At 42.7% G+C, this 26486-nt stretch overlaps 1 protein-coding gene across 2 annotated transcripts in view; it reads right to left on the reverse strand.

Moving 5' to 3' along the window:
- FBXO42 (F-box protein 42) overlaps positions 1–23200 on the reverse strand; it is a 113833-nt gene extending 90633 nt beyond the window's left edge. For both annotated transcript variants that reach the window (XM_075551025.1, XM_075550987.1), the window contains exon 1: positions 22994–23200. The gene's annotated coding sequence lies outside the window, so the exon portion shown is untranslated. The remainder of the gene's footprint in view (positions 1–22993) is intronic.
- Positions 23201–26486: the final 3286 nt, after the last annotated feature.

The following is a 26486-nucleotide window of genomic DNA, read 5'->3' on the forward strand; positions in this document are numbered from 1 at the left end:
GGGGTTCAATTAAATTCACTGGTCTGTGATTTCATAGTGTGTGTGAGCCAATGATGACAATAACAAAATCCAAATATGATGAAGGAAAAAGTATCTTAGCTTAAATTGTGAATACCGGAGGGAGGGGGGAAATAAAGAGGACCTGATGCAAAGAGCTTAAGTGGAGAGCAAATGCTTTGAGAATGATTGGGGCAGGGAATGTAGGGATGTGCTTTATACAACTGATGTATGTATATGTATGGATTGCGATAAGAGTTGTATGAGCCCCTAATAAAATGTTTAAAAAATAAATAAATGGTGAATACCCAGTTGGTAGAGACTATGGAAGACGGTGGGAGCCGAAACCCCACCTGCAGAGTGTCTAGTCAGATTAAGCCGCTGGCAGATCCCTCTAGCTATAGGCAAGCGTCTCAAACAGCTCCCTATCAGAGAGCACTGTGAACTTGATTATACTGGGCTGAACCTGATATTGAGTCAACTGACCTCCCTCTTAAGGCAACCTGAATTTGTTCCAGGCGCAATTATTTCTTGCTTGTGCCATGACAAAAATCTCTTCCCTGGCTTTGTAAATATTGATGGTGGTCTTTTCTTTTGTACTCATTGCTTTTTAATCCTTATATTATTATTTTATCTTTAGCATATTATTCTGGTTTTGTTTTTCATTGTTTCGGTTTCCTAGTTTGTGAAGCACAGGAGTAGATGCAGAGATAACAACTGAAGCAAGGGTTTATAGGAAATGTATGGGTGGGGGTGGGAGATAGGAAGGGTGAGGGGATTTAGGGAGCAAACAATGAATGCAGGAAGGGGAAGGGAGCACTAGAATGGATTCTGATTATACAATTCATTTTAAAAGAAATTTAACCATGGAAGTATTTTTTAATAAATCATTTTATTGGGGCTCATACAACTCTTATCACAATCCATACATACATCAATTGAGGAAAGCACCCTTATACATTCGTTGCCCTCATCATTCTCAAAATTCGCCTTCTGCTTGGCTTCCTGGAATCAGCTCATTTTCCTTTTTTCCCTCTCCCTCCCCCCCCCGCTCCCCTCCCCCCTCACAAACCCTTAATAACTTACAAATTATTACTCTATCCTATCTTACACTCCCCTCACCCACTACCGGCTGCCCATCCCCCAGAGAAAAGGCTACATGTAGATCCCCGAGATCGGTTCCCCCTTTCTACACCCCTTTCCCTCCCAGTGCTGCCACTCTCACCGCTGGTCCTGAGGAGTTCCCTGTCCTAGATTCCCTGTGTTTCCAGATCCCCACTGTACCGCTATGCATCCACTGGTCTAACCAGGTCCGCAAGGTAGAATTGGTATCATGATAATTGGGGGGAGTGGGGGAAGCGTTCAAGAACTAGAGGAAGGTTTTGAGTTTCATTGTTGCTACACTGAACCCTGAGTAACTCATCTCCTCCCCAATACCCCTCTGCAAGGGATGTCCAGCTGTCTACAGATGGGCATTGGGTCCCCATCACGCACTCCCCTCATTCACGGTGATATTTTTTCCCCCACCTTTGTTGTTTGAAACCTGGTCCCCTTGGCCCTTCATGATCACACATGTTGGTGTGCTGCTTCCATGTGGGCTTTGTTGCTTCTGGGCTATATGGCCGCTTGTTTACTTTTAAGCCTTTAAGTCCCTAGATGTTATATCTCTCACTAGCCGGGCACCATCAGCCTTCTTCACCACACTTACTTATGCACACATTCGTCTTCAGCGTTTATGTGAGGAAGGTGATCACACAATGATGGTTTTTGTTCTTTGGTATCTGCTACCTGGTCCCTTCAACATTTATGTGAAAATACTGTATCAAGAAACCACACACACAGACACCAAACGTACCAATGGTTTACCATAGGCAAAGGAGAAAGAGTTGTTGCATTAGGGCACAGAGTTTATGTCAGTGGTGGTAGAATAATTTGGAACAGGTCATCAGTAGTGGCTGTACAGCATTAAGAGTATAATCAATGACACTGAATTTATACAAGTAGAAGTTGTAGAGTTAGAGAATGTTCTGTTGTGTACGTTTTTGCCACAATTAAAAATTATAATTACATGAATAACAATGACTATAAGGAAGAGAATAGTCTAGAATTGAATATGGTGACAACTGTACAACTCTTCTTGATCTGACTGAATTACTGAACAGTATGACATGTGGATAAAATGCTACTGAAGCTTTTTTTTTTTTAAGGTGAGCTGTTTGAATTTACCAGTTGCTGAGAGGGAGAAAGGTATGGCAGTCAGCTTCTGTAGAGATTTACAGCGTTGGAAACTCAGAGAGCACTAAGGGTCTTGTAGGGTCACTAAGAGTCGGAATAAACTAGAGAGGGCTGCATACATTAAGTGTACATACACTTTCCTATTCAAGATATTCCATTTAATTAATGCGAACAGCACTATTTGTCCCTTGTGACTGACATGACTGACACAGGTTTTCAGAGTTCATCCCTATGGTAACGTGTATTAGGAATTCATTTTCCTGGTTGAGTAACATTCTACTATCTGTATATGCCACATTTTGTTTATCTATTCATTGGCTGATGACCATTTAAACTGTTTCCACCTTATGGCTATTGTGAATAATAGCGATACAAGTATCTATCTGAATTAAGAATACCTTTTAAGAAATGGAGGAAAGAGCTAGGAGGCAAAGGGCATTTATAGAGGTCTAAACAAAGGCATGTACATGTTAATATATTTATATAAGAAGATGGGGAAATAGATCTAGGTGCATATATTTATAGGTTGAGTATTAGGGTAGCAAATGGACATTAGGCCTCCACTCAAGTACTTCCTCAATGCAAGAATGCTTTCTTCTATTAAATTGGCATTCTATGATGCTCACCTTCCTGACACAATCACTGAAGACAAAGCGGGTGAATAAGCAAATGTGGTGAAGAAAGCTGATGGTGTCCGGCTACCACAAGATATAGCGTCTGGGGTCTTAAAGATTTGAAGGTGAACAAGCGGCCATCTAGCTCAGAAGCAACAAAGCCCACATGGAAGAAGCACACCAGCCCGCGTGATCACGAGGTGCTGAAGGGATCAGTTATCAGGCATCAAAGAACAAAAAAATCATATCATTGTGTGCTCACCTCCCTGGTACGATTGCTGAAGACAAATTGGTGCATAAGCAAATGTGGCGAAGAAAGCAAATGGTGCCCGGCTACCAAAGGATATACATCTGGGGTCTTAAAGGCTTGAAGGTAAACAAGTGGCTATCTAGCTCAGAAGCAACAAAGCCCACATGGAAGAAGCACACCAGCCTGTGTGGTCGCGAGGTGTCAAAGGGAGCAGATATCAGGCATCATCAGAACGAAAAAATCTTATCATGGTGAATGAGGCGGGTAGTGCGGAGTGGAGACCCAAAGCCCATTTGTAGGGCACTGGACATCCCCTTACAGAAGGGCCTCAGGGAGGAGACGAACCAGCCAGGGTGCGATGTAGCAATGATGAAAAATATAACTTTCCTCTGGTTCCTAAATGCTTCCTCCCCCTCCACTATCATGATCCCAATTCTACTTTACAAATCTGGCTAGACCAGAAGATGTACACTGGTACAGATAGGAATGGGAAATACAGGGAATCCAGGGCGGATGATCCCTTCAGGACCAGTGGTGTGAGTGGTGATACTGGGAGGGTGGAGGGAAGGTAGGTTGGAAAGGGAGAAGCGATTACAAAGATCTACATATAACCTCCTCCCTGGGGGATGGACAACAGAAAAGTGAGTGAAGGGAGACATCGGACAGGGGAAGATATGACAAAATTATAATTTATTAATTATCAAGGGTTCATGAGGGAGTGGGAAGTGGGGGAGAGGGGAATAAAATGAAGAGCTGATGCCAGGGGCTGAAGTGGAGAGCAAATGTTCTGAGTATGATGATGGCAATGAATGTACAAATGTGCTTTACACAATTGATGTGTGTATGGATTGTGGTAAGAGTTGTATGAACGTCTAATAAAACGATATAAAAAGAATGTCTTTTAAGAGGAATCTGGTACAATTCTGTGACCCCATTTAAGAAGGTTAGAAATCTTCAAAAAAATAACTAAAAGTACAACACATGTTGTCTCTCATACAGATGCTCACCTTTCCCCTGATACTTATTCTCACAACAGCCTTCCCATTGTTATTCCCCTGTATTCAGTCGATACCAACACATAGCGACACTACAGGACAAGGTAGAATTGCCCCAGTGAGTTTCTGAGACTGTAACTCTATGGTAGTAGAAAGCCCCTTCTTTTTCCTGAAGCGCAGCTGGTGGTTTCAAACTGCTGACCTTGTGGTATGCAGCCCAACACGTAACCAATATGCCACCAGTGCCCCTTCATTCCCCTGTATTTCAGTGGTAACAGTTGCTATACATACTGTTGGAGACATCTAACTGCCAGCTCCAATCAATACTTGCCCCATTAATACTCAACTCATTGTCAATGAGTCCACTCTGACACAAGGCAACCCTCTAGGGTAGAGCAGAATTTACAGAAATAGAAAGCCTCATCTTTCTCCCAAGGAGCACCTGAGGGTTTCAAACGGCTGACCTTGAGGTTGGCAGTCTAATGCATAACCACTACACCAGCAGAGCTCCTCATCCTCGTCCTATCAACATGGTGTGAAAATTACTCCACAGTCTCTAGAAATCAACCAAAGGTGAGGAGAGGAGACACATGTGTTCCAAAAAGGAGAATTCAAATTACCCCCACAGTCCCACAATGTTAACAAACCTCTTGGTTTACATAAAAGGCAGCATTCTCAACGACACACAAAAATATTCTGCAAAGAACATTTTGCACTTTAGCAAAGTATTATGAGGGAACTAAAGATCATTCTATTTGTCTTCTGGTGGTAGAGGTGGTGCAGGATAACTTTTCCTAACTACTCCATTCCACGTTGATCACCTTTTCCAGGAGTCAGTCCACCTAATCCAGTGTTTCTCAGCCTACCTCATGCCCCAACCCTTTAATACAGGTTCCTCGTGTTGTGGTGACCTCCCCCCAACCATAAAATTATTTTTGTTGCTACTTTATGACTGTCATTTTGTTACCGTTATGAATCAGACGACCCCTGTGAAAGGGTTGTTCAACTCCCAAAGGGGTCGTGACCCACAGGTTGAGAATCCCTGGTGTAACCCATTACACACTGATATTTAATGTCACATAATTTCAGACTGTTGCAGATGTTTTTATATATAGCTTTTCTCTATAATAGGAATATAAACACATAATGTCTGCACTGCTTCCTATCCCTAGGAAAACTGGATGAAGTAAATCTTTGCTTCATAAACTTGCCTGAACAAAAGAATCACCAAGCAAGTACACTTCCCAAAGCAAAACAGACCCAAATTTGTAAAATGTAGGTTTAACCACAGCAATCATCAGTTACTGGAACAAGAAGAAGTCTGGGTTAATCCTCTGCTAGACGCATAATCTCCCTTTTTTACAGGAGAACACCTTGTGCACTGCACAGCAACCAAATCATTTGGCTGAGAGTGGGAAAGGGTTCCCCCGCTCAGAGATGGTGGCAATCATACCACTTTGAATAATCTAGTCTCCAACATCAGGCTCCTACAGGGGCTCACTATGTCTCTTACAAATTTCCCATTCCAGTTAACATTCTGCTTGACGGAAATTTTTTAAATGTGGGACTGTTCTGATTTAAATTAGTCTGCCAGACAAATTCTGTTTGCACTGGTCAATGCCCTAGTTTTAACGAAACAGAGACGAATCCTGGAATTTTAATGTTTTTAACAAGCACCTTAGATGGAAGTTCAGAAAACCAACAGGACTTCTAAACCTTAATCTTATATTCTTCTTGTAATTTTCCTATACTTCCTTACACATTTTACTAAGCATTGAGTAAGAAATGTGGTTCATAAACTTCTTAGATATTATAGAACAATTCAACCTTTATTTTATAAATGAGGTGACCGAGTTCTTAACTGACTTCCTTAATTAGTAGCAAAACAGAACCTATAACTTTTGAATTTCATCCCAGTGCTCCTTCTACATCACACAAAAATCCATTTTTAAAAGATCAGAAATAATACATTATTTACCGATATCCTTCAAAATGGAACTAGTAAACCATCTCTGGTACAAACATACATGAAAAAACATACAGCTATGGAAATGAGTAAGGATCACCTCTGCTCCAGGACTGCATGGTATCAAGAACACATGCAATAAAACAAGCAAGGTGCTGAAACGTGTAAACTAGGAGACAAATAACCCATTGTGCTTGTTTTGTAAAAAGAAACACTGAAAAACTAATTAAGAAACTAATAAGAAGTAGACAGAGAAGGTTGGTTCAAGAGCCATTTGGTCATCCCTTTGGTCCCAGCTCCTAAAGTGGCGCCAGTCCTGGAGGTCGTGGCCTTTCCTCCATACTTAAAAATCTGTTGCCAAAAGTCTATTCCAACTCAAAACAACCATATAGGGCACAGAACAGCCCCCAAAGGTGTCAGGTTGTAATCTTCATGGATACAGACAGCCATATTTTCTCCCCTGGATAATGGCTGGTACATTCAAACTGCCCACTTTGCAGTTAGCAGCCAGTTGCTCAGTCATTGTGCCACCAGGGATCCTAATACTCAAAAGTTCTTGTACCAGCACCTCCCTTCTGTTCCTCTGACTCTGGAAGTCAGAGTTCCATTCAGCAGCTGTTCCAATAAGTAGGATGTTACTGTGAGGACTAAAGTGTACCTCTGTCAATCATGCATGTGAAAAACCTGGACATTGAACAAGGAAGACTGAAGAAGAGTTGATGCTTTTGAATTATGGTGGACTGTCAATGGCCAGAATGCTCCTTCAACATGTTATTAGGAGAGATCCAGTCCCAGCGAAGGACATCATGCTTGGTCAAGTACAGGAGCAATGAAAAAGATCCTTGACAAGATGGACTGACACAGTGGCTACCACATACTCACACATCAGAACAATGGTGAGGACAGCCGTGCAGGACTGGGAGGTGTGTCCTTCCGTTGGACGGAGGTCCTGAGTTGGAACCAACTTAATGGCAGCTAACAACAAAAACAGCAGTCATCTCTGGATTTTCCTACCTTCCTCTTCTTCCTCTACACTTCTGCTCTTAAAGTCTGCAACATTTATATAGCCAGTTTCCGTATTACATTTTTTCTGTTCCTACTAGAATAACCAACAGATAAAAAAGGGATCACAAGAACAACAAAAACAAAAATCTAACTCTGACTAGTAGTTTTGTAGGCAGTAAGACTGATAGGCATAGGGACAATTGTGAAGATAGGCAGGGGCAGCCAGTGTTTTGTTCTGTAGTATCGGGTTGCTATGGGTTGGAACTAACTCCAAGGTGCCTACCAATGATAGTCATTTTAAACCTTCTCATGCATTCTGTAAGGAGTCCTGGAGGCATCTGCTGTGGGGGAAAGATAAGGCTATCTGTTCCTGTAAAGATTAACAGTCTCAACAAGAAAGAAAATAAAGATTGACCAGTCTACTGTCCTAGACAATCACTGAGTCAAAAGTGACTCATTGAGGGCAGTGGGGTTATCTATGTTGTCACAGCCATTTGGTTGACTCTGACTCATAGAGACCCTACAGAGCAGGGCAGAACTGCCCTGTGATTTCCGAGACTAATTCTTTATGCGGCTGCAAAGTCTCCTCTCTCCCTTGAAGGGGCTGGTAGTTGCGAACTGCTGACCTTGTGGTTAGGAGCCCAACTCATAACCCATGACAGCATACTGCTCCACCATTTTTTAAATCTAAGATTTTCAGTATTAGAGGAGGGAAATACAAATCTAAAGGAAAAAGTCTTACAATATGTTAAAAATTCAACTGGAAATATCAAAATGAAGTCTTTTCACTAAACATATTTTCCAGCTGTCTCCTGAAAGAGCCTAGATGCAGTGAGGACACAGTGGCAACAAGCATCCCCAGCACTCCTAGCTTGGCTTATAATCAGGACTGAAGCCTTACAACAATGACTGCTTTCCAGTCAAGGACAAGAGAATACAAGCTAAATCTAGGATATTTTATTAAAGAAATGACACAGTACCCAAAATGGTGTTTATGTCAAAAGGATATAAGAGCCAAACTAGACAATTTCAAGTGAGTTCAGTGACAAAAAGACTGATGAATAGTAGAAAAATTAAAATGCACGATATCCAGTAATACAGAAAATAAACTAATTTGCTACCGCTGAGGTGGTTACGCATTAATTCTTTATTAAGAAACTTAACAATGAACATCAAAGAATCAAACACTGCATGTGTGCATGTATGTTTTAACTGCATAGTCAGTGAAAAGTTACACAGTTAAGTCTGGTTAACATTTACTACCCACCTGACATTAGTTACATTGTTTCACATTCCCATTAATTCCCTTCTGCATGTTTCTTGCTTGTAATAATCTAGTTTCTCATTGCCCTTACCCTTTCTATCTTTACTTTAATTGTTGCCAAACATTCACTTTTTAGGAAAGATTAATTCATTCTCAGTTGATGAAATCTTAACAAATATGGAAGGATAACAACACACTTTGAAACTTCCAACCAACCGATTTGAACACCATAGTTCAAGTGCATTATTGTCCTTCAGTCTTGCTTATTCAATCCAACTTTCACATGCATATGAAGCAACTAAAAATACTAAGGTTTGGGTCCAGCACACATCTTAGTCATCAAATTAACACCCTTGCTTTTCAAAACTTTAAAAGAGGTTTTGTGCAGATTTACCTAATACAATACATCAGTTGATCTCTTGACTTCTGCTTCCATGAGCATTGATTATGAATCCCAGCAAGACAAAAAATTCTTGACACCTTCAACCTTTTCTCCATTTATCATGTTACTTATTGGGTGACTTGTAATTCATACTTGAAGGTTCCAAGTCTTTTTTCTTTTTAAAATCATTTTACTAGGGGCTCTTACAGATATTAATAATAATCCATAAATCAATTACATCAAGAAAACTTGTACATAAGTTGCATCATCATTTTCAAAACATTATCTTTCTACTGGAAGGCTCCAAGTCTTGATCTTCATCAGCAAGTAATTCAAGTCCTCCTCATTTGCAGCAGGCAAGGCTGTGTCATCTGTGTATAGCACAACAGTTCTCAACCTGGGGGTTGAACGACCCTTTCACAGGGGTCACCCAATTCCTAACAGTAGCAAAATGACAGTGATGAAGTAGCAGTGAAAATAATTGTATGGTTAGGGGGTCATTACCACATGAGGAACTGTATGAAAGGGTCACAGCATTAAGAAGGCTGAAAACCACGGGTGTAGCAGGATGTTAATAAGCCTTCCTCCAATCCCATATAGCCAGCTTCTCTGATTTGCTCAGCATACAGAGGGAATAAGAATGCAATACAACCCTGAAGGAACCCCTTTCCTGATTTTAAACCATGCTGTATGCCCTCGTTCTGTTGCACAACTGCCTGCTGACCCACGTACAAGTTTCTCATGAATACAACGAAATGTTCTGGAATTCCCAATCGTCTCACGGTTGTCCAGTTTCTTATGATCCACAGTTGAATGCCTTTGCAGAATCAATGAAACACCTGTTAATATCTTTCTGGTATTCTCTACTTCCAGCCAAGATTCAACTGGATCAACGATAATATGCCTTGTTCCACATCCTCTTCTGAATCTGGCTGAACCTCTGGCAGCTCCCTGTGAATGCACTGCTACAACAATTGCTAAATGGTCCTCAAAATTTTACTCGAATGTGATGTATCGATGATATTGTTCTATAACTTGAACATTCTGTCGGGTCGCCTTTCTTTGGAATGAACACAAACACGGATCTCTTCCAGTAGTTATCTTCCAAATGTCCTGGCATGAACCAGTGCTTCCTCTTGTTGAAACATTTCTATTGGTATTCTACCAATTCTTGTAGCCTTGTTTTTGGCTAATGCTTTCAGTGCAACTTGAACTTCTTCCTTAAACTACCATTTGTTCTGGCTCCTAGCTACCTCTTGAAATGGGGGACTGCTGAATAGTTCTTCTGGGTACAGTGACTCTGTGTATTCTTTCCATTGTGTTTAGATGCTTCTTACATCATTCAATAGTTTTCCCATAGAATTTTTCAACATTGCCACTCAAGGCTTGAATTACTTGAGTTCAGTTTAAGAAAAGCTGAATTACTTGAGTTCAGTTTAAGATAAGCTGAGCATGTTATGATATACTCTTATGTATAATATAATAATTTTACTTTCTTCTTGAGCTGACCTTTGAAATTTTATGTTCAGCTCTTTGACTTCCTTTTTTTGAAGATCATTTTATTGGGGTTCTTACAACTCGTTACAACCGATATATCAATTGTATCAGACATATTAGTACATATATTGCCATCGTTCTTTTCTAGACATTTTCCATTGAGCCCTTGGGATCAGCTCTTTTTTTCCCTCCCTCCCCCTGACACCCTCATGGCCCCTTGATAAGATTATAGATTATCATTGTTTTCATATCTCCCATCCCCTCTGGTTTGTTCTTCTTCCCCCTGGCAGGGGGTGTGTGGTTATGTGCCATTCGTTGCAATCAGTACCCACTTCCTCCCCTTCTATCCCCCCTTCCCCCTACCCCTTGGGTATCGCTATTCCCATTCCTGTTCCTGGGTTCCATGTGTCATGAGCTTTCTCTCTTGCCTGTATCTATGTGCATGCTCCTATCCAGTCCAGAGTGTGAAGCAGCACTGGGGTCATGATAGTGGGGGGAAGGAGGCCTCAAGGAGTCACAGGTATATTGGGTGATCCATCGGTGCTCTACTGCACCCTGACTCATCTCCTCCCTGTGACCCCTTTGCGGAGGGATGTTCCACTGTCCATAGATAGGTTTTGGGTCTCTGCTCCAAACCCCCCTCATTCTCACCAATGCATTTTTGTTTGTTGTTTATTATGAATCTTCTAATGCCTGTTACCTAGCCCCGATGACACCTCATGATCGCATCGGCTGGTGTGCTTCTTTCATGTGGGCTGTTGCTTCACTGTTGGATGGCTGCTTGTTTGTTTAAATTCTAGCCTTTAAGAGCCCAGACGCTGTATCTTTTAATACTCAGGCACCATCCGCTGTCTTCGCCACATCTGCTTATGCGTTCATTTTGTCTTCAGCAATCGCGTGTTCCGTGGGGGGGGGTGGGGAGGGTGAGCATCGCAGATGCCATTTTGTTAGAACAAAGTGTTCTTGTATTGAGGGAGGGTATGCACATCGACCAAGACCTCTATTTTTATGGATTAATGTATTTACATAAGTACACACCTCTGTCAAGACCTCTAGCTATAGCTTTGCTTCCTAGAGCTTTCCTGTTTCCTTTTGCCTTCTCCTGCCCCACCATCATGTCCCCCTTCTTTCACCTCTTAGTCCTTCCTCTCAGCTCGATTGCTGTTGCTCTAATACCCACAGGATCTCTACACCCTCCTAGATGTTGGTTTCAATGTCCTAGTTGTTCCCTGTCTATGGCGTTGTTTGCTCACCACATCCTCCCCACCCTGCCTTCTTTCCCCCAAACCCTCCGGGGCTGTTGTCCTGTTGCTTTCTCCCGGAGCTTGCATCCCATGTCCATCTTATACAAGAAGGCAAAGCAGCAATGTCCTAGTCAAAACAATAAAACAAAAACAAGAGTCATACAGTTCCAGGTCTATCCACTGGCCTTTATGAGTCCCTCCCCACTCGTCCAGGGGGAGTTCCAGCGGCTACCCCTCCTAGCCCAAAGTCTATCTGGGGGGCTCTTTAGGGGGTTTGTGGGTTGGCTTTGCTCCAATTGCTGATCTGTTATGCTCCCTTCTTGGTTTGTCCCGCGGTGGGGGATTCAGGCCACATTTTCTCCCCGCCGCGTGTCCCCATCATTGTCCTCTGTTGCCGAATGCTCATTATGGGACGTGTCCTGAGATGCTGGCAGTCCCACAGTCTTAGCAGCTCCATGCAGGGTCATCCCTGGGCTTGGTGCGCCAATATGGAATCGAGGCTAACTGTCCTTTTCTCTTTCTCCTTAGTTTGCTTCCATGTGGGCATGCTAAGTTGGTTCCTTCCCCCTACCTGAAGGCTTAGTGATGTTCTCTGTTACTCATACTTCTAGGGAGGGGGTCAGATTGGCTCTGGTTGGGGCCGGCCCTGTAGCCCAATCTTTTCATGCATTCCTCCACGTGGTTGTGTCCCTCCTGGTTTGGTGCGCCACACCTTGTTGGGGTCTGTATGCACACTACCAATTCTATGGAGACACAACCAATACTCTCCCCTGGGTGTGTTAGTGCCCTGTTCCCCCATGCCACAATCTGTTCCTCCCCACCCTTTTCTCCTCCTCCTTCCCCCCTTTCCCCTTCTTTATGTTGGATTCACATGAACCTCCCTGGGTTTGGTCTGACCTCCACCCAACTGCCTGCACCTCCACCCCTATATTGTGAGATAAGTGTCTTCTCTTCTATACCTACTGTGCTAATTAGACTGACCTCAGGGAACTCATGTTATACTTGTCCTTTTGTGATTGGCTGACCTCACTTAGAATAATTTCCTCCAACTCTTCCCGTGAAACGACTGTTCACTGTGATTATCCGTGTTTAGGGCTGCATAGTATTCTACTGTATGTGCCAGAGTTTACTAATCCACTCATCTATGGAGACTTACATCATTTCTTCCGTGTGCCTTAGCTATTCTATGGTTAAGAGCAGGGTTCAGAGTCTCTTCTGACATTCACTTTGATCTTTTTTTCCTTTCCTGTCCTTTTAAAGACTTGCATTCTTCATGAATAATGTTCTTGATGTCCTCCCCCTCTCATCAGGTATTCTGACACTAGTGTTTAATGAATCAAGTTTGTCCTTGACATGTCTTTGAAAATCCTGTGGGAAAGAGTCAGGCTCATATTTTGGCTCTCATGGACTTGTTTTAATTTTCCTCAGCTTCAATATGAAGTCTGTTGTTTTGGGTGCCAACAAGTCAGTTCTGACCTACAGTGACCCTATGGCACAACAGAATAAAACACTGCCGGGTCGGTCCTGTGCAATCCTATGCTCGATCCCACTGTTGCCAGTCACTGTGTCAATCCATCTCATTGAGGGCCTCCCGAACTGATATATGAGGAACTGGGAGTCTGCTTGAGTTGGCCCCTGACCTGGTTTTAGCAGCTGCTATTGAGCTTCTCCATCATCTCATTCCACAGATGGAGTCAATTTGGTTTCTGTGTGTTTCACATGTAGAAGTCCATGTGTATAATCAATCATCTTTTGTGTTGTTCAAAAAATCTTTTTTTGATTAAGTCATTGCTCTTGCAAAATTCTATCATGAGCTCTCCAGCTTTGTTTCTATCACGAAGGCCATAGTTTCTAGCTATTATCCATTCATTTTGGTTTCCAACGTTTGCATTCCAATAGCCAATAATTATCAATGCATCTTAACTGTATGCTTGATCAATTTCACATTGCATGCATTGTAGAATGCTTCAATTTCTGCATAACTTTGGTGGCTGGTGTATAAATGTGATTGTTGGACCGAAAATGGTTTCCTTGTATGCAGATAGACATTATCCTATAACAGGCAGCACTGTACACTTCAAGACAGACTCTGAAATGTTCCTTTTGACAACGAATACAATGTCATTCCTCTTGATTATCATTCCCGGAATAGACAACTTTTCATTTTCCTAGATTCATACTTCACATGTTGCACGTTTCAATTATTCGTTGATGTCTGCAGTTGTTTCTTCGCATTTTGAGTCATGCCCCATCTGCAAATGGCGGTGTGGAAGGCTTTCCTCCTGCAAGCTTTCCTCCACCGTCGTTATCTTGGTTGACTCTACTCCAGAAGGCAGCTCTTCCTCAGTCATATTTTGTGCCTTCTGACTGAGGGGCTCATCCTTCAGCACTATCTCTGACAGTGTTTCAGTGCTAGCCATTGGGTTTTCAGTGGCTATTTCCTCTGAATAGATAGCTTATTCCTTATTCATAGTCTGTTCTTGAGTCTGGAAGTTTCGCTGAAAGCTGTTCACTCTGGGTGACCCTACTGATATTTGAAATGCTGGTGACAGATTCCAGCAGCACAGCAACCCCCAAGCTGCCACAGTACAACAAACTGACAAATAATGGTTTGTCTGTCAAACCTTTAGATTTGACTTAAAAGGAGTTACAAGACACGCTAAATGAAAATACAAGGAAATATTAGACAAATCGGGAATGCGGAGCCATATATAAGAGCACCCAATTGGTCTCTTTAAATATCATCAATCCCATCGAGGAAAGAAAAAAGGGACTAAAAAGACTATTTTAGAACAAGAGTCAAAAGGGAAATTTCAAACAGACACAATATAATCTGGATTCTGCTCTCTACTTTAGTCCTTTGTATTTGCTGTTCCATCTATCCTCAAAGTAAACTTGACGCCTTCCCTGTGTCTTGGGTCCTCCTCAGTAAGAACTTGGCCGAACCAGCCAATCTTTTTCAGTCAGTCTTCCCTTCCCGTCCACATCACAATCACAGCACTCTGGTTTTCTCTGTGGTATTTAGCTGTTACTCTGACAGTTCTTTGTTTTTCATTTATTGCCTTCATCAATCTGAAATGTGAATTCCGGGAATGTGGGGTCCTTGTCTGTCTAGTCCATTGTAACCTTAAAGTCTTGAACCATGCCTAGCACATAGGAACATTCAAAAGCCATTTACTGAGTAAATGGACCAATCACAAACAAAACAAGCTCACTGCCATCTGGTCGATTCGGACTCACGATGACCCTACAGGATAGGAGAGACCTGCCCCTGTGGATCCCCGAGACTGTAACTCTTTGTAGGGGAAGCAAGTCTCATCTTTCTCCCATGGAGTAGCGGGTTGTTTCAAACTACTAACCTTGAGGACCGCAGCCCAAGGCTTAACCACCACACCACCAGAGCTCTTTGAAGAGACCAGGAGAGAGGAAAAAAAGATAAGAAAATTTAAAAAAATTTTTTGAAGACCTTTGTTTATCAAATGAATGTTGAAGTGCCTAATATGTAAGCATTAACTCAATGTCATCCAATTCAATGCAATCCATAGCAATCTATAGGACAGAACAGAACTGCCCTGTGGGTTTCTGAGACTGTAAATCTGTACAAGAGTAGAAAATCTCACCTTTCTCCCATGAAGCAGCTGATGGGCTCTATCGTATGACCTTGTGGCTGTAGTGCACAGCCCACTATACCACCAGAGCTCTCTGTAAGGACTAACGGTGTCTATGAACACACGAAGAATATCACATGCAAGTTATACAACACATGTTCCTAATTATGCCATTCAGCATCAAATACATATAAAAAAGATACCACTTTGAGGGCTAAAGTGCACCTGACCCATGCCATGGTATTTTCAGTCACCTCACACACATATGAAAGATGGACAAAGAATGCAGAGGCTGAAGAACTTCTCATGTCTTTAAATCATGGTGTTGGCAAAGCATATTGGATATACCAGGGGCTATCAGAAGAAAAATCTGTCCTGGAGGAAGCACAGTCAAAATATTCCTTGAAAGCAAGAACGTGAGACTTCCTCGCACTGATTTCAGACATGTTACCTGGAGGGGACAGTGCCTGGAAAAGGGACAGCATACTTGGTAAAGTGGAGGGTGAAACAGAGGAAGACCCTCAGTGAGACAGACTGACACACTAACTTCAACAATGGGTTAAGGGTGGTGAGGATGGTGCAGGGGAGGGCCATCTTGGTTCTGTTGTACATAGCATCACTAGGAATTGGAGCCCACGGACAGTAGCTAACAACAGCAGCAGTGATTACTGAGTGTTTACCAACTGTTAGGCATTTTGTTGAATATTTTACATAAATGTCAGGAGGTAGGAATCATCATTCTCATTTTAACGATGAAGACCTGAGAATCACACAACTAGCAAGTGATAGAGCCCTGGCAATAAAACTCAACAACAGCAGCTCAAATAAAGTGTCATGGCAGCAAATATTATGAGCAGGGAAATCTATGTGATACTGAGGAAGATGTTACAGAACTATGTGGGAGAATACAGAGAGGAGATGAAGTAGAGTATAAAGAAATGATCATCAGTACTATGGACTCTCAGACTGGAATCAAATCATTCTAGCTACAGAAATCAGAATAATTAAAAGAAAATTTGGTTAGTAAAGATTTTTTATCTTGAAATATAATGTACTCAGTAGATATGCGGTATAAGGTGTTCAGACAACCAAAAGGCCTCAATGAAAAATCACATCTAGATGTATGTGTGGTATCAATCAGGGCAGCAATGTCAAGAGCTGGCATGAAGAAGCCACATTCTCCGATCAAAGGGAGAAAGAGAGAGAGAAGAACACACATGTATGTCTGCTACAGGACAGGTATTCTTCTGAGATTACCTTATGATGAAGCTGGATGATTAGTTTCTCTTGTCCCAGTTTTAATATCCCATAAAAACAATATAATAATAATGTTTAAGATTTGAGTATCTACTATATGATAGTCACTTCTAAACTCACATGCATTCTTAAATTTAATTGTCCCATAACAGATATAATTATCCCCATTTAATAGAAGAAAAAAAAGAGACTTGAAGGTAAATTAACTGAACTAGGATTGGAACCTAGGTCAATTCAAACACATAGTGACCCTATAGGGCTGAGTAGAACTGCCCCTGTGAGTTCTGCAGCCTGTAAATCTTTAGTGGAGTAGAAAAAGCCTTTGCTTTCCTCCTAGGTCCACCAGGTACCAAAGAGCCACAATGGTGCAATGATTAAGTGCTCAGCGGTGGTTCAACCACACCCAGTACCTGTGGGAGAAAAGCTGGCAATCTGCATTGGTAGAGCATAGCCCTGTGGCACAGTGTAGTTAGAAGTCAGAAAGGACCTAACAGTACCCAACAGCAATAGTACTCCAGCCAGACCACAAGCATATGTCAAACATTCAATTACTTTTAAGTTACACAAAATGTCTTGAATAGTAACCGAGAGGAATTACTGAAACCTTAATGAAGGCTGAGCATGATAATGGGACAAGAGGAAAGTCAAAGGAAATAGAGGAAAGAGCTAGGAAGTAAAGGGCATTTACTGAGGTCTAAATAAAGTCATGTACATGTAAACATATTTATATATAGGATGTGGAAAGAGATCTATGTGCATATATGTATAGATTTAGTATTAAGGTAGCAAATGGACATTGGGCCTCCACTCAAGTACTCCCTCAATGCAAGAATACTCTCTTCTATTAAATTGGCATTCCATGATGCTCACCTTCCCGACTGGATCACTGAAGGCAAAATGAGTGTAAAAGCAAATGTGGCGAAGAAAGCCGATGGTGCCCGGCTATCAAAAGATACAGCATCTGGGGTCTTAAAGGCTTGAAAGTAAACAAGCGGCCATCTTGCTCAGAAGCAACAAAGCCCACATGGAAGAAGCACACCTGCCTGTGCTATCATCAGGTGTCCAAGGGCTCAGGTGTCAGGCACCATCAGAACAAAAAATCTTATCATAGTGAAAGACGGGGAGAGTGGAGTGGAGACCAGCCAGTCAGGGTGTGATGTAGCAATGATGAAACATACAACTTTCCTCTAGTTTCTAAATGCTTACTTCCCCTGCCCCAACTATCATGATCCAATTCTACCTTACAAATCTGGCTAGACCAGAGGATGTATACTGGTACAGATAGGAACTGGAAGCACTAGGAATCCATGGCAGATGATCCCTTCGGGACCAATGGTGAGAATGGTGATACCAGGAGGAGGAAGGGAGGGGGGATTGGAAAGGGGGGATCGATTCAAGGATCTACATATAACCTCCTCTCTGGGGGACGGACAACAGAAAAATGGGTGAAGGGAGACGTCGGATAGGGCAAGATATGACAAAACAATAATTTATAAATTATCAAGGGTTCAAGAGGGAAGGAAGAATGAGGATCTGAAGCCAGGGGCTTAAGTGGAGAGCAAATGTTTTAAGAAGGATGAAGGAAATGAATGTACAAATATGCTTTACACAACTGATGTATATGTGGATTGTGATAAGAGTTGTATGAGCCCCTAATAAAATTATTTTTTTAAAAGAAAGTAAATTTAGAAAAAAAAATGTTGTGAAAAGCTAACCTACCTGTCATTAAATATTTCCCTGGGAAAATCCATCCCCAAATTCCATTACAACATATGAAATACACTTTTAGAAAAAGGCAGAAAGCATGTGGCCTGAGGAAAAAGGGAAGGGGACAGAAGATGGACAAGTGGCAATGTGAAGGCTTCATAGGAAAATAAAAATGTCAACACACTAATAGGGAAGAGGTCCACTTGCTAAATGTTACAAGACCAAATGATATATTTAGAAAGATGTAAGTATCCCAAAGCAGACCAGAGTGCAAACACAGCTCTGCTTGATCTCAACATGACAAGACAATCAGTCAAAAGATTCAATAAGAAACACTGAAATTGAGAAATGTCATTCTCCCTTGATTTACATCTGAGAAGTCAACAGATGGGAAAGACAAAAGCTAGCATAAGTTTTCTATGATTATATTAATAAATTAATTGTCTATTTCTTCTCTAAGCTAATGCACTTGAAGAGTCATTCAGTAAAAAAAAAAAATTCCATGCTCTCTATATTACAACTTGAATCAAACACTGAAGCTGAGAGTAAAGAAGAGAGAAATTCAGAAGATTATGCTGCACTTGTGAATGCCTTCAATATTTTAAATATCCTAAATATTACGTATTCTAAGAGAATATTACTAGGTAAAATTAAAACTTGTTTGCCTTTATGGAAATTAACTACCTCAAATCTATGCTCATATAGAACTAGAAAACAAGTTACTATCTAAACTCTATTAACATTAAAATTTTACAAAGAACTGCTGCTTCATATAATACTTATACACTGATCAAAGAACTCTGGCAGTGCAGTGGGTGGGCAGTTTGAATCCACCAGCTATTCAGAGCTTCCAGCAAGATTTACAGTCTTTGAAACTCTATGGAACAGTTCTACTCTGTCCTAGGGTGGGGTGGGGGTCATTTTGAGTTGGAACTGACACAATGGCAGTGGGTTGGTTTATGCATATATCAGGTGTGTGTGTGTGCCTGTGTTTCTGTGTGTATCAAAGAACCACAAGGTGTTTCTACCTTTAAAGCAAAATACTGAATATTGAAATTTTTTAATTAAAAACTTAGGAGAAAAATATGTTTAAAAATGAAAAAGTTGAAATTTAAGACAGCTAGAACTGGGCTTCAAAGCAAATTGTAAAGCTTTCCAATAAACATGTAAGTCAGGAAACACCAACTAAGGGAGCAGCATTACCACCACCAGGCTATCATGTTATAAAAATTTTAGAAGAAGGGCTATAAAACAATCTTACAATTAAGATGTATTATGAGGTTGATACTGAACTTTTTTTGTCTTTGACTCCCCTCCTTTTTAATTAAAAGATCATTTTATTGGGGGTTCTGACAGCTTTTAAAACAATATATATATCAATTTTGAGAATGATATAAGGGTGCTTTACTCAATTGTATGTATGGATTGTGATGAGTTATATGAGCCCCAATAAAATGATTTATTAAATAATATATATATCAATTGTATCAAGCATATGTGTACATATGTTGCCGACTCATTTTTTTTAATTTTAATAAATCATTTTATTGGGGCCTACAGCTTATAGCAATCTGTACATCAATTGAGTCAGGAACATTTGTACATCATCATTTGTTGCCATCATCATTTCCAAAACCTTTTCTTTCTACTTGAGCCCTTCATAAAGTTCCTCTTTTTTCCCCTCCGTCCCTCACCATTCCACCCTTGTGAACCCTTGATAATTTATAAATTATTGTTATTTTCATATTTTATACCATCCGCTGTCAATACAGGACAATTTTTAAGTTACTTGTCTTTATGTCATGTCTTTCTGCATTGCATGTAACACACAGCCACAATCTAGAAAAATGAACATTGTCACCTTCACTTTCCGCCAACCACAACCTTAGAGCACTCATTCTTCAGTTAAGATGTGGACACAGCACTGATACAGCACGAATTACAGATTCTGCTCAATCAAAAGCTTTGTTAAAATGTTGCAACAGGCAGAAGAACATGTTAAATTAACTGTGAAGCTACTAGAGCACTGAGTTAAGGAGCTTGTATTAGGACATGTACCGAAGTTCAAGATCCAATACGCTGAATAACCTCAATCCACAGAAATAGGCTCCATAAAGGAGTTGAATCTATTTCTGGGTCAAGCTGTTCAGCTTCACAAAAACGGAACAAGGGTACCAATTTCCCATGAACTTTTTGAAGCCTCCTGTATTTTATTTATTGGGGAAAGGAAACAGTGGAAATAACCCCCTGTCCTCAATGTCCTAATCAAAGCACTACAACTAAGCTCCACTTGCTAACTAAACGAGATCAAATGGAAAAACCATGAACTACCTCTTGTGCTAGTTTACAACAGAGAAAAACAAAACATCAGCACTCTAAAGTTCTCACCACCGAGCAGTCTGAGATATTTTCACTGCAGCTGCGGTATTTGTGTTTTTGCCTGTGTGTATGACTCACTCTTAGAAAGGTTCTCCCAAGTCTCCCTTGGATTTTTTGAGAATGTAGAAACCATAACTGGGGCATTCTGTGTGGGAAGTGTAATGACAGTGAATGAATAAGAGCAAAAGAACTTATGACAGAATTTTTTATAAACACCATCAGTCACTCACAAACATCATCTTTTCTGCAGAATGACAGGAGGCTGGGGAAAGCCATCCTGCCTCTGAGAAGCTTCCCTGGTTGGAGTCAGTATCATCCCAAAGCATGCAGCTCATGTGCTTCTTACACTACGTATACTGTTAGTTAACTGGTTTCCTTGTCTGGCTGGCTCACCAATTGGAGTTCAAGGCCAACTGGGACCAAAAGTTGTCTTAGAATCCTTACTACTTACTTCCCACAATTCCTGGCACAAGGAAGGCTTTTAATAGGTATTCCATAAAATAGAAACCATCGACCTTACATTTATCTGGTATTTTTACATCTAAGAAGCACCCTAACAAAAATATCTCTTTTGATCCATACAACAATCTTATGAAGTGGGAATATCATTATTTAACTTAGTGATTTCTGGTTTTATAGAGTTGTTAATTCACCCACTAAAACAATTCCGAGATCAGAAAGAAAAACACATACTTGGTCATCTTTGACGAAGCTTCTTTTGACTATCATAAAACCCAGAGGTTTCACTAGCATTTTCTCTGCTTGCTGTCCCTAAGAGTTAAGAAATCATACACACCATGGATCTTCTCAAAGACATTAAGAGGCAGCAGAATGTTCTTATTTTCCTGATCCTGTTGATTTTGTGACTCTGACAAAGGTAAAAAAACCTCACTGTCATGGAGTGGACAAAGCTAAGGAATGACAAAAGCCAAATGCTGGCAAGTGAATGATGTCACAAAGTTGCATCAATACTTGAAGATGATTTAGCACAACAATGCAACACACTGTGCCGACTGGCACAATGTAAAACTGCCGGATGCTGGACTGCATTCATTTCAAGGTGCCTTACTAACAAACTGACACAGAGTGGGTCTCCAATTCTGTTTATAGCAAGGAAGTTGCTGGTTAGGCTTTATATACTTTGCAAAGGTACTAATAAAATCTACAAATCTGGGGGTGGTGGGCACTCCTTATAAATAGGAAATGGTCAAGGAATTAGTTAATGTGAAAACTATCCTTTTTAAGTTGACGTTTTAATAGTTAACAGCCTAAAGATGTACACACGCACACCCACAGATCAATGCACTGGGTTTATTAAACACCGAGCAGGTCTGAAATGACAGCCTGCAATAAAAGGCACAGAATCAAATGGAACACACACCACCATGCTCCAAGTTCCGAGCATCGCTAGTCACTGCAGAGGCTGGATTTTAACTGGTCAACTCCAAAGAACTGCCTTTCTTCTCAAATTTTCATTATCCCTTTAAACGTATGATGTCATCACTCTTCAGCACAAGGAAACCAATTTAAGTTACAAAGGATAGCTGATGCGTCCCCGGCAAAATAATCCTAAGCAATTCCCCCATCGCATGATCCTTCAGAGGAGCGACCACCCGTCCTCAAATCTGCTTTCCTCCTGCAGAAAAACGCAATCGAGTCCCCAATTAGCAGCCAAACAACAACAAAAGTTGTTCTCCAACAAGGAATCACAAGCATAGCTCGACGAGGCTGAACCTCCATCTCACGCCCACCACAGAAAAGTCCAAAGACTGGCAATTAGGATACGCAGCTTTTACTTTCCTAATAAGTCGGGCGCTCTAAGAGACAAAGCAATTGGGTATTCCGAATCTTAAAAAGCCAAAGGTTGGAAACTAACGCGATCATCATTAGCGGTCAAGGTACTCGGCGGAGGCTATTAGGATGTTACAATTGTTTTGTTTGCCCCGTTGACAAACTCGTTCGCACCCGCCACGGACACATCGCGGATTGCTAGTTCAACCTAGGAGATCCGCAGCTCGGATCGCGCTGGGGCTTCCCTGGACGAGCTGGAGGTTAGGAAACTGGAAAGGCTGGCTGTTTTGCCTCTTTTCTTTCGCTTTCCAAAATCTTGCCCTTGCAGCTGCGGCTTCAGAGATGCTTGGCCCTTGGCCGCAGCCTCAATTTTTGGAGGGCACCCGACTCCGGTTCCTCTCACAAGGAGTTAAAGGTTCGGGGGCGGGGTGAGCGAGTATCTGACACCCCTCCAGCCTTCCATACCCTGGTCTCTCCCCGTCTCGCACACACGCACGTACACACACACACACACACACACACACACACACACAGCCAGGGTGGAGCGGGTGAGGGGGCGCAAATGCCTCTGCTGGCGGAGGGGCTGGGTCCGCTCCGGTCCCCAGGGCTGGTGGGAAAGGTTCTCCTCCTCGCCTAACCCTGGGGCATGGAGGACGACGACAGCAGGAACCCCACACCAGCGGGCTCCCTCTCCACGGGGCTGCGCCGCACCTGGGGCGCCAGCTGCCCCCTGCCACCCGGGGCATAAAGGGCAGGCGGCGCCGGCTCCCCGCCGCGGCGCCCAGAGGTGGGGAGGCCTCACCTGGCCCAGCCCGCGACACGCTCTCGGGTTTGCTTCGCCGGCGACGGTGGGAGGGGAGCAGAGGGCAGGGCCCGAACAGAGGCGCTCGGCTTCAGGCCGCGCTTGCAGCCATCAGGGGGGGGCCCCTCACAGCAGACGGGACCCCGAGTCTCCCGGAGCCGCCATCTTCCTCCACTCAAACGCCGCCGCTCTGGCCGGGAGAAGACAGCGGGGAGCGCGCATGCGCCGGAGCGATGCGCGGTGTGCGCGCGCGCACGCACGCACGCACGCACGTCAGCGCGGCGGGCCCGCACGGGGAGGCTCGGGGGCGGCGCCATGCTGGGGCGGGGCCAGCGGCGGCAAGGGATCCCGGGCGGAGAGTCTCCTGAGCTTGGAACGCCGCCTTGGAGAGCTAAGTGGACGTAAAGCGAAGTTAGGCTTCCACGCCCTTTTCCTCTGGTTTCCTGGGAGCACCTCCTGCTGCTCTGACCGGTGTTCCCGAGCTAACTTCCCAAGTGACTCAAAGCTGAGTAGTAGATGGAGAGCCTGGAATAAAAGCATTTTACCTTGGGGGCCGAGAAGTACCGAGACGGTCTATGGCGGGTGGAAGTGGCCTTGTCTCAGTGCCTTGGTGGCGCGAGCAAAGCCTCCCTGACAAGTGGTAGCCACCTTGGGAGTTGTCACTCGTCCCCTGTTAAAGTCATTCACCCAGAGCCTTGCATCGGGCGTCCAGCTTTACACATTGGTCTGCTAAGCACAAAGTCAGCAGTTCAAAGCCATCAACTGCTCTGCGGAAGAAAGATGAAGCTTAAATGATCACAGTGTACAATTACAGTCTGCCCCTGGTTAAGAGTTACAGTCTCTGAAAACCTCAGGGGAAGCTCTACCGTGTCTTCTAGTGTCCGGATGAGCCAGCCTCAGTTCGCTCTGTCATTAGGGGAGCGTGGGTTTGAACTCTAGGCTCTCGGCTTCCCAAACTTCTTTATACTATGACACAAGTGTGTGGGGCCCAGCAAAACACCCTTCCAAGGGACTAACCATGCCTAGCACACGTGGTCTAAGGAGATGCCAGAAATAGAGCCCAATAGCATCTGTCTTAATCCTATGGTGTCCTAAAACTGGAGAAACCTACCTTTCTCATTGAAGTCATTTTGTATATTCATTTAACAGTATATACATATATGTGTGCACTAATATAGAGATAACTTAATCATTATATAATTAAGTACACAAAATGGTTAATTTTTTTTTGCTCACCCTTGAATTACCAGCAGACTCCCTAGGCCAGTGGTTCTCAACCTATGGGTCTCGACCTCTTTGGGAGTCGAATGACCCTTTCACAGGGGTCGCCTAAGACCATGGGAAAACACATATTTCCCATGGTCTTAGGAACCGAGACATCGCTCCTCTGTCTGTCTCCAGGCTGGTCCGCCCACGTGCAGATATGCCCACATACGAGTACCCAGCATGAGACTGTTACCCATGCTACACCATGCTTCAAGACAAAATTCCATTTATTTGTCATTAGAAATAAATATTTCACAATATATAATGATATTGTTTTTGTGATTAATCACTGTTTTAATTATGTTCAATTTGTAACAATGAAAATACATCCTACATATCAGATATTTACATGGTGATTCAGATTCATAACAGTAGCAAAATTACGGTTATGAAGTTGCAACAAAAATAATTTTATGGTTGGGGTCACCACAACATGCGGAACTGTATGAAAGGGTCGCGGCATGAGGAAGGTTGAGAACCACCGCTGTAAATCATTATGAGTCGGCCTGGACTCACTGAATTTGTTCAGGGTTTATGTGGAAACAGGTCAACTCCTGGCCCATGCATCTGCAGTAAATGGCATCACTGCCGTGGAATGCCAGCTGACTCACAGCAATTCTTTGTGGGTTTCCAGGACTCAGACAATCCCTGTAACTGTTTACGGGAGTAGAAAGCCCAGTCTTACTCCCACGGAGCTGGTGTGGGTTTATATATGTGCGTATGGCTGGTGCTGTCGGTTAGACGTTGGGTGTCTTCAAACAGGTCTTGGTTCAAACCTACCTAGCTTCTCTTTGGGAAAAAGAGGTGCTGTCTGCTCCATAAAGACTTACAGTCTTGAAAACCCTACCTAGGGCAGCTGTGAGTTAGAATCCACTTGGTGGAGATGGGTTTGATTTTGGTATTTGTGTGTGAACACCACACAGGGTCTGAACAGCTAATCTTGCAGCTAGCAGCTCCCTGTGCCACCCAGGCTCCTTCAGCAGTGTTAGGGATGTCCGAGTTTTGTTGTTGGGCCGCTAGGAGTTGGAATTGCCCTGACAGTAAGAGGGTTTGTTGGTGTTGAAATTTTGCAAGAGTCCCTAGGAAAATGGTTAAGTACTGGAGTCCTGACAGTAAGGTTGGCAGGATAAGCACACTAAGTGCCTTAGAAGCAAGTCCTGGCAGCCTCCTTTCAAACGATCACAGCCTTCAAATCCCCACAGAGCCCCACTCTGTGCACACTGGTTCTCCCTGAGTTACCGTGTACTTCAGTGGCAGCTGTCAAAGTTAAACTTTGTTAACAGTCGCATTCTATTTTCTTGTGTGTGTGTGTGTGTGTCCTGTACAATCAACATGGCAAGAGGTGTCTGAGTGTCTCTGACTTTATGAAGGGAAGGAGAATGCGCATCAAGCTGAGGTTGATTCTGTAAAGTGGAGGTCAGACCATTCTATTCTAATGTCCGCCTTCCCATCTTCCCATGGCACTTTCTACTCCTCTGTTGGGTTTGGTAAATCCTTGCCATGGCCACACTGAACACACAGACCATACTGTCAGGGGGTTTGGGGTTGCAATTCAGGATCAGGAAAGACTCCAAATACAGGTTTTCCGTCAGGACAGCCTCTTCTCAGCCATCCTGAACCAGCCTCTGCCCTGCTCAGGCAAGTGCTACAAAGCTTACATGTGCCTAAGAGGTCGGGATAGAAGGCTGTATTAAATAATTCACTGCACTGCAATTGCTTAACATGATTGTCTAGCTTCAGCTTGTACATTAGACAGAATTTTCTATGATGTGTCATGAACCTGCAGTTGTTTGTTAACTTTTTTTATTGTGGTTCGATGGAAGGTTTTTTTTTTTAACATTTTATTAGGGGCTTATACAACTCTTATCACAATCCATACATATACATACATCAATTGTATAAAGCACATCTGTACATTCTTTGCCCTAATCATTTTCAAAGCATTTGCTCTCCACTTAAGCCCTTTGCATCAGGTCCTCTTTTTTTCCCCCCTCCCTCCTCCCTCCCTACTCCCTCATGAGCCCTTAATAATTTTAGATTATTATTTAGTTATATCTTCTTACCCTATCCGGCGTCTCCCTTCACCCCTTCTCTGTTGTCCGTCCCCCATCGATGGAAGGTTTATAGGGAAAATTGGTTTCCCATTCCATGATTCATCATCTTTTATTTCATGACATCGATCACCATCCCCACAATACATGAGCACTCTTTCCACTTCCTCCCTATG

The sequence above is a fragment of the Tenrec ecaudatus genome, chromosome 1 (assembly GCF_050624435.1).
Source record: "Tenrec ecaudatus isolate mTenEca1 chromosome 1, mTenEca1.hap1, whole genome shotgun sequence".
Lineage (NCBI taxonomy): Eukaryota > Metazoa > Chordata > Mammalia > Afrosoricida > Tenrecidae > Tenrec > Tenrec ecaudatus.